Below are 14,915 nucleotides of genomic sequence, written 5' to 3' on the forward strand. Positions count from 1 at the left end.
TGACATAGGAGTAGGCCCCGAAAGGGGTGATGAAGGAGGTCTTCAGCTGGTCGGCAGAGCCCAGCTTGATCTGGTGGTAGCCGGAGTAGGCGTCCATGAAGGACAACATATCGCAGCCGGCCATGGAGTCGATTGCTTGATCGATCTGGGGTAGGGTGAAAGGATCATTGGGGCATGCCTTTTTCAGGATGGTGTAGTCGATACGCATGCGCCATGTTTTGTTCTTCTTCTGCACATGGGCTGGGTTGGCCAACCAGTCCGGGTGGAAAACTTCCATGATGAAGCCCGCTGCAAGCAGCCGGGTGATTTGTTCTCCTTTAGTACGCCGCTTCTCCTTAGAGAAATGGCACGGGGGTTGCTTGACGGGCTTCGCATCCGGCCGCACGTGAAGTTTGTGCTTGGCGTACTTCCTTGGAACTCCCGACATGTGTTTGGTTGACCATGCGAAGATGTCCCAATTCTCACGGAGGGAGTCGATGAGCTCGCCTTCCTATTTGCTGCTGAGATAGGCGCCAATGGTGACGCACTGCTTGGGACTGGATGGATCGAGGGCACCTGCCTAGTGTCCTTGGACGACTGGAACGTGGCCTTGCAAGAGCTGACACGGCCGGCTGCTCGGTGGCCTCGGCCACGAGCTTGTCGATCTGTCATTTATCCTCGATGATCACCAGTGCCTCGGCCAGCCGGTTGTTGTCGCGCGCGCACTCGATCGACTTTTTATAGTCGTTGCTGATGGTGACTATGCCCTTGGGACCTAGCATCTTTAGATTGAGGTAGGCGTAATGGGGGATCACCATGAACATGGCGAGTGCCGGCCTGCTCAGCAGCATGTGATAGAGACTGTTGAGATCCACCACCTCGAACCATATCGGCTCGCGACGGAAGTGGCTTTTGTCACTAAAGAGGATGCCGAGCTGGATCTTGCTGATGGGGGAGCAGGACTTTCCCGGCACGATGCCATGGAAAAACGTCCGTGTCGATTGCAAGTCTTTCTCTTTGAGCTTCAGCTTGAGCAGCATGTCGCGGTACAGGATGTTGATGCTGATACCGCAGTCGACTAGCACCCGCGACAACCGGCAGGTGAGCCTCTTGGAGGCAATGGCGGGGTCGACGACGAGGGCGTAGTTGTCGCGGTTTGGCATAACGGTCGGGTGGTCTCCCAGGTTCGAGGTGATCGTCTTCTTGGACTAGTGCATGTGCTGGGGGACAGAGGGCATGGTGGCGTTCACCTCGCGCTAGCGCTGACGCTGGCTATGTTTGTCACCGACTTCACTGGTAGACGACGTAGGCCCCATCCTGGTTGGGTAACTAGTCAAGGAGGCGGCCGTCGTTGGGGGAGCGGGAGCCAGAATCGGCGTTGGAGCCGGAACTTGAGAAGCCAGAGGCGGGGGAGCCGGAATTCCCTCGCCTCGGGCCAGTCGCTGAGAGAAGATGCACTGCCGGAGCGCGTCGAGCATCTTCTCAAAGGTAAGCTTAGGCTGCCACGCACCCTTGTCGGCTCGTTGGTGTTGGCTGGCGGCCTGGGTAGCTGGCTCCTCTTACTTGTTGGTGGCGACATGCTTGCTCTCATACGGGGAATCCGGTTGGTCGGTCTCCTACTTGTTGTTTCGTTACCCCAGGCCTTCGCCAGCCGGCCACGGGGTGGCCGGCGGTGGGACAGCCTTTCCGGTCGCGGTGACCTTGATCTGCATTGCAGAGTCATCCGTGGCGTACTTGTCCACCTTGGCCATGAGATCCGCCAGGGTGGCCGGCTCCGATCACATGAATTTGTGCTTAAGGAGGGTGCCGTCTCGACAGCCCTCTGAGAAATACTGGATCCCGCACCTCGTGCACCCCTTCGTAGGAGTTGTGCAACTTGGTCCAGCACGTGAGATAGTCATGGAGGGATTTGCCTAACCTGTGGATGCACATGGCCAGCTCGCGGGGTCGGCCGAGAGGCTTGTAGGTGTCGGCAAAGTTGAGGACGGATGCTTCTTCGAAGTCCACCCAGTTGTTGATCAACATGAGGGGAATGTAACGCACCACGGCGCGCTTGTTTCCCCTAGTGATGCCGACTACGGTGGTGTAGTCGATCAGCCAATCTTCTGGTTTGCAGTACCGTTGTACTTTGGAGTGTCGCATGGAAGTGTAAAGCCGGTAGGAAATGGCTCGTCGCGGATCTGGGGGCCAAAGCATCCCGGCCCGATCAGGCCCTCCTCCTCCCAGAGGGCCGATTGCATCAGCCGGTCGAGGCGGATATGGGCGTTGTTTTCACTTCGAGGGACGCGTGGCCTGAGCCGGGCCACGAGCTTAGCTCGAACAGCTGGAGTGGCAAGCGAGTTCACTCTTGCCGCAGAGATGGGGTACGGGTGCGAGCCCGCCGACCGCCTCCCTCCGAGGCGTCATTGCGTTAGCTAGAGAGCGTCGGATGCTCGTTCCCATGCTGGGAGCTCTTGTCGTGGCTCCCTTTTGCCCTCCGGTCGGAGCTGCGAGGGGAGGAGGAGTGCTGGGCATGCTGGTGGCCGCTAGCCACCCGCTGGCCCCTGCCCTCGAGGTAGGGGGACTCAAAGCAGAGCAGGTCGGGTCGAGACGTGCGCGCTGCAAGTTGGCAACGGCAATGAGGTCATGGATGTGCTTCTCATGCTGCGCACGCTCCTCGCCCTCCATGGTGGCCATGTCCTTGTAAGCCACCTGGGAGGCCATCATGTCGGCCGTTGAGGTGTCATAGGTGGCCAGCCTTCCGCCTAGGATTTGGGCGACTACGCGGCTGCGGCTACGAACCTCGCCACGCTGACTGGCCTCGTTGCGAGCTGGGGTGAGACCGTAGGCAGAGTGATACTCACCCTGCACGAACTCCATCTGGCGCCTGGCAGTCGCGAAAGAGGTGGCTTCCGCGAGCAGCTGCTTGCGGTCCGCCTCTAGCTCGGCCGTGGCGACAGTCGAATTGGCTCACAGCGCGATAGAGGTGATTAGCCCATGAAGAGTGGAGCGGAGAGGGTCGGAGGTGTCTGGATGGGCTGTGGTGGCGGCCCCGTGCGCCTTGTCCCTGGCGCGAGACGCCTTGGCAACCTCTTCTGCCTACGCCCTAGCACGGTTGGAACTCGTGGAGGAGCCGGTGGCCATCACGTCCGCCAGAATGCGGGGCCATTAGCGCCGCTCGAGGCGGTAGTCCCGTGAATAATGGTGGGTCGGGGCAGTCGAGCACCTCACTGGGGTACTCGTCAAAGCTGGCGCGTCGTCGAGACAAAGCCTGCCAAAGAGCGTGCAGAGGTCGTCGATGTCGAATGAGACGTCATTGTGGCATGGCTCGTAGGAGGAGCAGGTGATGAGTCCTGATGAGCGGGCAGGGCTGGGGTTCAGTGTCACAGAACCTTCCGCGGCGGCGAGCTCCACGGGCGTGCTGATCAGTCCGGGTGCGAAGCGCCCGGCAATGTTGGCAAAGGGTCCTGCCCGGAGAATGGCTCCGGCGGCGCCGCAGACGGCCCCATGGTGGGCACCAACTATCATGGTCTTCTCACGGAAGATTCCATGGGGTGGCTTATCGAGAGTGGTTAGGGCGGAAAGGATGCTAGCGGACTTCGGAAACAGGATCGGGAACAAGCGTTGCGAGACACACGATGTACCCAGGTTCACGACCCTCCATGGGAGGTAACACCCCTAGTCCTGCTAGTCTGGTTGAGGAACCGACCGGGCCACAGGGTTGCTCCTTGAGCTGTATGGCGGAGGAGGAAGAAGGAGCTAGCTTGCTCTCTCTACCTCTCCCGTGTGTGTGTTGTGGGATGGAACTGTCGACCCCCTGTATGGGGTGGCTTCACGGTGTTTTATAGGTCAACCCTTTGGATTACAATATGCAAATGTGGCGCCTCGGGGACCCAGTTGGCAGCCTCCTTAGCCGACAAGGGGCCCCACCGGTCTAGGGGTCCTGTCACTTGTAGGGCTCGCTGGCTGTCGGGCCCCATCAGGAGCCAGAGGTGTGGGATCACCGATTGGGGGTCTTGTCACGCCGTGGCATGGGTTGTATAGTGTGGCATCATCTTGCGGGAGCCCACCATGGTTAGAGGTACGGTCAGCCTCAGTGTGGCCATGCGGGAGGAGGTAATGAAGTGGTCGGTGCCATGCCGTCACTGTGCCACCTCGTCTTGACACAGTCGATCTTGGTCAACAGTTCGTCCGCCTCCACTTTAGCCATGAGTATGCTGACCAGCGGTACCTGGGCTGCTGTAGCCACATCTCGCTGATGCGAACCTAACACGTTTGTCAGGGTGATGTGGCAGGGGCAGACCCTCCGGCTGGCGGGTGGCTCTCGAGTTGGATGGTGGGCAGCTTCGCCCCGAGCCGGCTCGCAATGCATAGCCGACGAGGGGTAGCAGGCCTATGGGGGGAGACGTCTGCCCTATCTTATTTTGGAAAAAAGGGAAGTGGCCCGAATAAGCTTACCCCGGGGTTACCCCCGCCCCCCGTTAGTATTCTTCTTAAATATCCATTTGTTCTGAATAGCTTTTTGAACTTCAAGTAATACTTTCAAAGTCCATACTTTGTTTTTATACATGGATCCTATCTCCGATTTCATGGCTTCTAGCCATTTGTTGGAATTCGGGCCCACCATCTCTTCTCCATAGCTTGTAGGTTCATCATATTCCGACAACATGACTTCTAAGACATGATTATCGTACCACTCACGAGCAGTACGTGTTCTTTTCGACCTATGAGGTGCGGTAGTAACTTGATCTGAAGCTTCATGATCACGATCATGAGCTTCCTCTTCAACTGGTGTAGGTGTCACTGGAACACTTTCCTATGCCCTACTTCTCTCTGGTTGAAGTGACGGTTCAGTAACCTCATCAAGTTCCACCACTCTCCCACTCAATTCTTTCGAGAGAAACTCTTTCTCGAGAAAGGATCCGTTCTTAACAACATACACTTTGCCTTCGGATCTAAGATAGAAGGTATCAAGTTGAAGCCTTCTGACATAAGCATCGCAACCCCAATCTTTAAGAAACGACAATTTAGGTTTCTTGCCAAACCATAATTCATATGGTGTCGACTGAATGGATTTCGATGGTACCCTATTTAAAGTGAATGCGGCTATCTCCAATGGATAACGCCAAAACGATAGTGGAAAATCGGTAAGAGACATCATAATACGCACCATTCTAATAAGGTACAATTACGACATTCGGACACACCATTATGTGGTGTTCCACAAGGCATGAGCTGTGAAACTATTCGACACAGTCATAAGTGCATGCGAAACTCGTAACTCAGATATTCTCCTCCTAGATCAGATCATAGGAAATTAATCTTCTTGTTATGATGATTCTAAACTTTACTCTAAAATTGCTTGAACTTTTCAAACATTTCAGACTTGTGCTTCATCAAGTAAATATATCTGTATCTACTTAAATCTTCAGCGAAGGTGAGAAAGCAACGATATCCACCGCACGCCTCAAAACTCATTGGACCGCACACATCCGTATGTCTGATCTACAACAAGTCACTTGCCCGTTCCACCGCGCGCCTCAATACTCATTGGACCGTACACGTGAGTATGTATGATCTCTAACAAGTCACTTGCATGTTCCATTATACCGGAAAACGGGGTTTTAGTCATCTTGCCCATGAGGCATGGTTCGCATGTGTCAAGTGATTCAAAATCAAGTGACTGCAAAAGTCCATCAGCATGAAGCTTCTTCATGCGCTTTACACCAATATGACCTAAGCAGAAGTGCCACAAGAAAGTGGTACAATCATTATTCACTCTACATATTTTGGCATTAATTTTATAAACATGTGTACTATTATTATCGAGATTCAACAAGAATAAACCATTCACATTGGATGCATGATCATAAAAGATATTACTCATATAAATAGAACAACCATTATTCTCTGATTTAAATGAGAACCGTCTCACATTAAACAAGAGACAAATATAATGTCTATGCTCAACACAAGCACCAAATAACAATTATTTAGGTTCATAACTAATCCCAATGGTAATCAAAGAGCGAGCATGCCGACAGCGATCACATTAACCTTGGAACCATTTCCCACGTGCATCATCACTTCGTCCTTTGCCAGCGTCCGTTTATTTAGTAGTTCTTGTTACAAGTTACAAATATGAGAAACCGAACCGGTATCAAATACCCAGGCACTACTAGGAGAGCAAGAAAGGTACACATCAATTACATGCTTATCAAATATACCTTTGTTGATGTTGCTAGCCTTCTTATCGTCCAAACACTTGTGGAATTCCGCTTCCAGTTCCCAGTTCCCTTGTAATAGTAGCACTCAGTATCAGGCTTGGGGCTAGCCTTGAGTTTCTTCTCAGGAGTGGCAACTGACTTGCCGTTCTTCTTAAAGTTTCCCTTCTTCCTGCCCTTTCCTTTCTTGAAACTAGTGGTTTTATTTACCATCAACACTTGATGCTCTTTCTTGATTTCTACTTCCGCGACTTTCAGCATTGCGAATAGCTCGAATATTGACTTGTTCATTGCTTACATATTATAGTTCATCATGAAGCTCTTATAGCTACGTGCAGTGATTGAAGAACTCTGTCAGTGACCGTCTCGGGCGGAAGCTCAACTCCCACCTGATTCAAACGGTTGTAGTACCCATACATTCAAAGTATGTGTTCACTGACATAACTGTTCTCCTCCATCTTGCAAGCAATGAATTTACCGGAGGTCTCATACGTTTTGATTCGGCCATTAGCTTCAAAAACTAACTTCAACTCCCGGAATATCTCATATACTCTATAGCATTCAAAACGCCTTTGAAGTCCCGATTCCAAGCCATACAACACGGCGCACTGAACTATTGAGTAGTCATCCACGCATGCCTGCCAGACGTTTACAACATCTGCAGACTCCGCCAGAGGGGGTGCTTCCTCAAGCGGTGCATCAAGGATATAAGCCTTTTGTGAAGCCGTGAGTATAATCCTCAGATTATGGATCCAGTCTGCATAGTTGCTTCCATCGTCTTTCAGCTTAGCTTTCTCTAGGAATGCATTGAAAACCAAGGGAACTACTACGCGAGCCATTGTTCTACAACATAATTTACAAAGAAAACTTATACTATGTTCATGATAATGGGTTCAATTAATCATATTACTTAAGAACTCTCACTCAAATTGACATCCCTCGGGTTGTTTGAGTGTGACATGATCCAAATTCACCAACTCAAGTCTGATCATCACGTGAGATGAGGTGGTTTCAATGGTGAACATCTCCATGTTGATCATATGTACTATATGACTGATGTTCGACCTTTCGGTCTCCTATATTCCAAGGCCATGTGTGTACATGCTAGGCTCGTCAAGTTTAACCCAACTGTTCTGCATGTGCAAAACTGGCTTACACCCGTTGTATGCGAACGTAGAGTCTATCACACCCGATCATCATGTGGTGCTTCAAAACAATGAACCTTCGCAACGGTGCACACTTGGTGAGAACACAATTTTATCTTGAAATTTTAGTGAGGGGCCATCTTATAACACTACCGTCGTCTTAAGCAAAATAAGATGCATAAAAGGAATTATCATAATAGTGACATGATATCGCCATCATCATCTGCTGCTTTTGATCTCCATCTCCAAAGCACCGGCATGATCTCCATCGTCACTGACATGACACCATGATCTGCATCATCATGATCTCCATCATTGTGTCGTCATTCGGGTTGTTGCACCAACTATGCTTTTACCACTATTGCTAACTCATAGCGATCAAGTAAAGCAAAAAGGTACAAATAATTAAAGACAACCCTATAGCTCATGCCGGTTGTCGTACTCATTGACATGCAAGTCGTGATAATTCTATGCAAAACATGATCCTTTCATACATAACATATATCTCATCATGTCATTGGCCATATCATATCACAACATACCCTGCAAAAACAAGTTAGACGTCCTCTACTTGTTGTTGCATATTTTACCTGGCTGCTATGACTAACTAGCAAGAACCGTTCTTACCTACACAAAGACACAACAGTGATATTCAAGTTGCTATTTAACCTTCTACAAGGACCACCTCTATCAAATCCGATTCAACTAAAGTGGGAGAGACAGACACCCGCCAACCATCTTTATGCAAAAAGTTGCATGTCAGTCGATGGAGCCGGTCTCTCATATGTGGACGAGTAAGGTTGGTCCGGGCCGCTTCATCCAACAATACCGCCAAATCGAAATAATACTAAGGAAGTAAGCAATCTAACTATAAACGCCCACAAAGTCCTTTTGTGTTCTACTCATTCATGTTATCTACTCATAGACATTGCTTATGATGCCCCTGTTGGGGAACGTCGCGTGTGAAACAAAAAATTTCCTACATTCACCAAGATCGATCTATGGTGATCAACATCCATGAGAGGGGGAGTGCATCTATATACCCTTGTAGATCTCTAAGTGGAAAAATTAAGAAACATGGTTGATGTAGTCGAACGTCTTCGAGATCCAGTCACGATTCGTCCCGTGATCCAATCACGGACGTCCCGATCAAGTGTCAAACGGACGACACGTCTGCGTTCAGCACACGTACACCTTGATGACGCCTTCACCTCCTCGATCCAGCAAGGGAATATGAAGTAGTAGTTGAGTTCTACAGAAGCACAATGGCGTGGTAGATGTGGTGGTGGTGCGATCTCAGCACGCCTTCGCCAAGCGTTGCCGCGATCACGAGGTGGAGAATTACTACGAGAGAGAGAGAGAGGTATGGCGTTGTCAAGCAATTGTGTGTTGGCTGCCTCCCTATCCCTCTCTATTTATAGGAGGAAGGCGTAGGTAGGGCTTATCCTTGGCCCCTCCTCCAAGGAGGGAGGTTCGGCCGAAGTGGGGAGGAGTCCACCTCCAACAAGGGAGGTGGACACCCTAGGGAGGACTCCTCCTCCACCAAGCCACCTCGTCCACCTAACCCTTGGGCGCATGGGCCCTATTGAGGTCAGCTTCCCAGCCCACCAGGGGGTGGTGTTCCACCTTTTAGGGGGGACCCTCCTGATGGACCCCCGGAACCCTTTCGGCACTCCGGGTACAATACCGAAAACACCAAAAACGTTTCCAGAACCCGAATACCACTTTCCTATATATAAATCTTAATCTACGGACCATATCGTAGCTCCTCGTGATGTTAGGGGTCTCATCTGGGACTCCGAACAACATTCGGTTACAAACATATATAACTAAACAACACCAAATTGTCACTGAACGTTAAGTGTGCAGACTCTGCGGGTTCGAGAACTATGCATACATGAACGAAGCACCTCTATAGGTATTAACCAATAACGGGACCTGGATGTCCATATTAGTTCCCACATATTCTATAAATATCTATATCTGTCGAACCAACGGTGTCAAGGATTCAGCTAATCCCGAATGCAGTTCCCTTTGTCCACGAGTATATTTCTTGCGTGAAATTCGATCATCGGTATTTCGATACCTAGTTCAATCTCAGTACCGACAAGTATCTTTACTCGTTCTGTAATAAAAGACACCATGACTAACTCCTTAGTCACATTGCTTGCACACTTGTTGTGATGTTGTATTACCAAGTGGACCCCGAGATACCCCTCCGTCATACGGAGTGACAAATACAAGTCTTGATCCCTGCCAACTCCACACACATCCTCGGAGATACCTATAGAGTATATTTATAGTCACACAGTTATGTTGCAACATTTGATACACACAAGGCATTCCTCTGATGTTAGTGAGTTTCATGATCTCATGGTCATAGAAATACATATATTGACATGTACAAAGCAATAGTAGTAAACTGTATACGGTCAAACGCTATGCTTTAGGTTTGGTCTTGTCCATCACATCATTGTCCTAATGATGTCATCCCGTTATTAAATGACAACTCATATATATGGCTAGGAAACCTTAGCCACCTTTGATCAACGAGCTAGTCTAGCAGAGGCGTACTAGGGACACTTTGTTGTCTATGTATCCACACATGTATTTGAGTTTCCAATGAATACAGTTATAGCATGGATAATAAATGATTATCATGAACAACGAAATATGATACTAATTACTTTATTATTTCCTCTAGGGCATATTTCCAACACCAGGACGATTCAGTAAGCCCTACGAGAAGTGAGACTCTGCGAGGAGAATGGTTATGATTCACCACACTGTTTTGATCTTGGAGGACATGCATCTATTTGAGTGACCCATTTCAAGGAATAAAACATTTGGTGCCCACCGAGAAAATTGGTTCACACCTCCATGGAATGTTGTTAGTACTGGATGCCACATATATTGGAAGAATCACTCTCGGACTTGTGAGAAGGGCACATAGGTGTGTAATGATATTATACCACACCCTAGCTAAGCCGACAATTTTGAAAGAAATGGGAGCCAGCATAAGCATGAACAAGTGAGGTAATACCGGTCGAAATAAGGATATTGTGAAGCAAACCGCCCCAAAACGAGGCAACCAATCATATTAAATTCTAGGGGAACATCATATGAAGGAAAAGGATACGTGACTTGGAAGCACTTTTCTTAAGTCAGAATATTCATACTTGTTCCCCGAGCAACTAAATCTCGAGGACGAGATTTCTTTAAGGGGGGGAGTTTGTCACACCTTGGATTTTGGCCCTTTCTTTTTCTTTTGAATTTCTTTGGATTTTTGTTGAAATTGCTTTTATATGGCTTTGTGGTCTTGAAACTTGGGAAGATCATATCTTCCTTGTCTCCAAAGTGGCTTGTCATTCTGAAATCCATCCCAAGATCATGTCATTTCCATCTTAGCCCTAAGCCAAATTATTTTTAATGGGAATATTCATTTTTCTATTGAAGGATTAAACCTGTTTTCCCTAGGTTTTGAAGAAACCTATATTTTTGTCTCTTCAAAAATTCCCAAATAATTATCATAAATTGTTTGGGTCATATACTCCTCAATTATGTCAAGATCCTTCCTTTTATTGTTCAAAAATAATTCAAGGATATTCCTTTACCTATTCTACCCTGAATGGAACTTTGTGAAGAAAGTGTCATTTATATATTCTTGTTTACCCTCAAAATTTTGTGGACTCTTTCCTATCCATATTAGGGTATCGTGCCAAAATTCAACTTCATTTTCCTAGTGAATTGTCCTCGGCTAATTTCCAAAGTTTCTGCTCTACTCCAAATTGGAGCATTTGGCCATCCTCCATGTAAGTCCTGCATCAAATCTTTGTTTCTCGTCATATTTTCAGTTTGTTGAGCAACTATATTTTATATTACTTCATTATTGCTAACAATTTACGAGGACCTTATCCTTACCATATCTCTTTCCTCCGCCAAACTTGGAATCATTTCATTGAGAAAATCTTTCCCTAGATTTTTTCTTAGTTTTTGTCTAGAGATATGCTTTGTGAAGGAAGTGTCATTTTGATACATTTAGTTGGTATGAAATTTTTGCAGTGTGTTCATATGCCCAAATCCCTCGTCTCCCCAAAATTGAGCTAAATACAACGAAGCATGTGAGTGCCTCTTCTTATCTTGTATTTGTGGCTACCAGGGTACATTGTTAAGCAAGTACGAGCTAGGCATCTCCTTTTGAGCTGAAACTAGGTCAAGATGATCACCTTAGTGGTTTGTCAAGCTCACGCAAAGCTCAGCATCATTCACCAGTTGTGTCTCCCCCAGAAAACAACAAACATCTTGTTGTTTTGTTATCTTGAAGCTTTCTGTGGTCACATCTTGTGACTCTGTGCTTATTGCTTTACTTTCTAGAACTCTATGTTGAATGATCAATTGACATGATTTTGCGTGTCAGAGCATATGTCACTGTCGTGGTCACCGGTCACGCGTCTGGCATGCCAATGATGCGCTGTGGCGAATTGGGTCCGCTGTTCTCGTCCGTTCCCTTGAGCTATCGCCACCTTGCTTCCTCTCCTCGTCGCCCTCATCCTGGATCCCTCTTCCCCTCCGTATTCTTCCTCTTGGGACCGTCCCCGTCGAGCAATAGCCGCACACGGTGACGTTCGTCGCCTCCGTCCTCCATGGCGTGTTGCCCTCGTCACCAGAGCTCTCCCTTGCGCTTTAAGTTGGTGCCCCAAGCTCCGTGGCATCTCATCGACCCCTGCAGCCCCTCCCCATGCCCTTAGGAGCTCCCATTGCCGTCATGGCCGCTGACAGCCTTCATCTAAATTGGGGCAATGGCGGCTCCCCCTCTCTCCTAACCTCGCCATGGCTTCAACCTTGCCTCACCGAAGTTTCCCCGATCCGCAGCACCTCCTCTCCGCTGCTGAGCCTCGCCCCCATGGTCGCCCAAATCGGTCGTCCGCCATGGCCGAAGGGGAGCCTGCCTCGGCCATCCTCGGTGAGCGTGCCTGGCCGAGGCAGGTGCGACGTCTCCTCCCAAGTCCACTGGTGGTCCCAACTGCACTAGGGACCGCGCGGATAAGTGGAAGTGTACTTCTGCAGAGTACGTGTTCGCTTGCCGGAAAGCCTATACAGTTGTTCTTCGGGCAAAAATATGCTTTCATTTCTATGAAAGCGTATTGTCCTGAAGGCGCCTTCTGACTTATTCTCCGGGGACTTATTTGAGAGGACCTTTTTGCAGATTAGTCTGTGATCTTTAATCGTCCATATCTTCGCTATCGTAACTCCGATCCAGGTGATTCCAAAGAACTCATTTTTGTCTCGTTGAGCCCGTTACGATGGTTCCATTTTTATTATGTTGTCACATACTGAAAATGACCATTTTGTCCTAGCCCTAGTTTAGCCCCCTCCGGGAGAGAATCTTTTCTGGCGAATCATTTCGTGAGTTCCTCACACTTCTTTCCAATGGTTTCATCATCTCCAGGCAAGCCACGAAAACCACTTGCATCATGGCCTTGCAGTAGCCATGGTTTTCACTTGAATATTTTATAATTATTTGCTCGATTACAACTGTTATTCATGTCTCAATTATGCTTGTGAATCCATGCTCATCATCATGTTATGCTCTTATGCACCTCTTAGTTATGTAATTACTTGTTAGTATCATTATCATATGTCATGCTGGTTATTAATACGTGATGGTGATAGTAGTGTTCATCTGATGCATGATGTTCGTCATGCACGACCATCGCTATGCGATGTTCATGTGCATCAGTAGACTAAGTGCCTTATTATTGTTGATGCTAATGCTTCACATGTCAAATGGTTATACTTCCCATCCATGTTTATGTCGATATCATGCTCATATGCATTGTCATTTCATCCTCTTATTTTATCAGACTCGGCTCATTAATTTTCAAGTTTAACCGGATATTAATTGAACTTGAACACATGTTGGCTGATCATAGTGCCATCGAGTTGAGCTGACCAGTGCATCCACGCACTTGCGTGTATGGGAAGGCCTTAATGTGGTCTATTATCATGCCTCTCGCTATTGCATCCAACCAGGGAAGGTTATCTGCACACACTACCTTGATCATGCAGGCAGCCATGAGACTTGCGTTCCCAAGTTGTGTTGGACCCGAGTTTTCCCCGTTTGGGACTGTGTTTGTTTTTCCACGACGGTGACCATTGGATGTCTAGAGTGGCATCCAGGCCACCCATGACTTAGCCCAAACGGGAGTTTGTCGGAGTGACCGGGAGAGTGTCATGCAATAGATTGGTTTTGTCGGAATGTCGTTAGTCCACCCGAATGGGAGCACGAGGCCTTGGGTTCCGTAGTGTGGGTACAGTGTACTAACCTCTACAGAGTGTGTATAGTCTATCGATAGACGCGCCCGCGTGTATGGGCCCTGTTCGTAGTAGGACACACTATGAGTCAAAGTAATAATAACATGCTTAATAAACAACCCTGGTGCGATTATGAAATAAGTTTATTGATCTTTATGTGGTCGTGGGAGGGTCAGGATGGTATTCTTGATAATGATAAGGTGATCTTGTGAGGATCACGATGGTATTCTTAATTATTTATTGATATGATCCCGTGATGACCACGATGGTAAGTAAGAGTGGCATATCTTTGGTGGTTACAAGTTAACCTCCGAACAGAGTAAGTTGCGACATGATATTGTAAACATGCTACATGCTAGCAGCATCTTTGTTCATGCCTTGAGTAATATGTTCATTCCATCTGACGCTGTTCTAGCGGTATTTTGTTCACCATGTATATGCCATGTTGCTCTAGTTGTATAATGTTCATCAATGCTTAAACATGTAAATGTCATGCTATTGTTTGTCTTGATTGCTTTGGTTGTTGTGAGCTTGTGAGAACATTCAAAGTTCTCACCTGGCGTGTCATGCTAGTTTGGAGGTCATGCCATGATTGATTGTTGGTCGAGTTTGCATGCTAGGATAAGCGTTGGAGTCAGTCCCTCCGGAGTGGAGTCCATCGCCTTCGTAGTTGTTCTGCTGCTTAGTTTTTTTCTGCTGCTAGTATTGAGCTACCTAAGCACGCATAGTGTCACCGTGCAAATGTAATTCGTTGTGATATGAGAACCTTTGTAATCTGTATCATTTGTAATAAAGAGCTGATTTTTCTATGCCAAGCAGTGTCATAAACCAGAAGACTTTATCTCTATGCTGGCATACGGGGTGTTCCGGTCTCTCTCACCCGGGGTGCCACATAATATTATGTGTTCCTTTTCTTTTGTGAGATTATACAATGCAAGCTTCCATGCTAAACAGATTTCCATTGCCTAGCATGAACTACTAACTACTACTACTTTGATACTGAGATGTCTCCTTGCCTTTTTATGATACATGCTTAAAAATACTAATTTATTATAATAGCTGGAACATAGAAGGTGAAAGGGTATATATTTGTCTGTTATAGATGTCCGAGCATGAGCAATCGCAGCCACATCTCTAAGTACCTAACCAACATGTTGCTCTGGTGCTAAGCAACCTAAGAGCATCTAAAACCGGACCCCTCATACCCGTCTCAAACGCACGCATAAGTCACCCAATCATTGACCGGTCATAAAAATTCGACCCAGCCAACCTC

The 14,915-nt window shown here is 47.8% G+C and overlaps 1 long non-coding RNA gene across 2 annotated transcripts; it reads left to right on the forward strand.

Moving 5' to 3' along the window:
• The first annotated feature begins 11,385 nt into the window (after positions 1 to 11,385).
• On the forward strand, positions 11,386 to 14,451 carry LOC123403302. 2 transcript variants are annotated; one of them, XR_006611453.1, is made up of 3 exons: positions 11,386 to 12,395; positions 12,534 to 12,587; positions 12,685 to 14,451. It is a non-coding gene; the product is annotated as an uncharacterized LOC123403302 (long non-coding RNA). The 2 variants fall into 2 exon arrangements; XR_006611452.1 differs by having other exon boundaries at positions 12,534 to 14,451.
• Positions 14,452 to 14,915: the final 464 nt, after the last annotated feature.

This window comes from Hordeum vulgare, chromosome 6H, assembly GCF_904849725.1.
Source record: "Hordeum vulgare subsp. vulgare chromosome 6H, MorexV3_pseudomolecules_assembly, whole genome shotgun sequence".
In the NCBI taxonomy this organism is placed as follows: Eukaryota; Viridiplantae; Streptophyta; class Magnoliopsida; order Poales; family Poaceae; genus Hordeum; species Hordeum vulgare.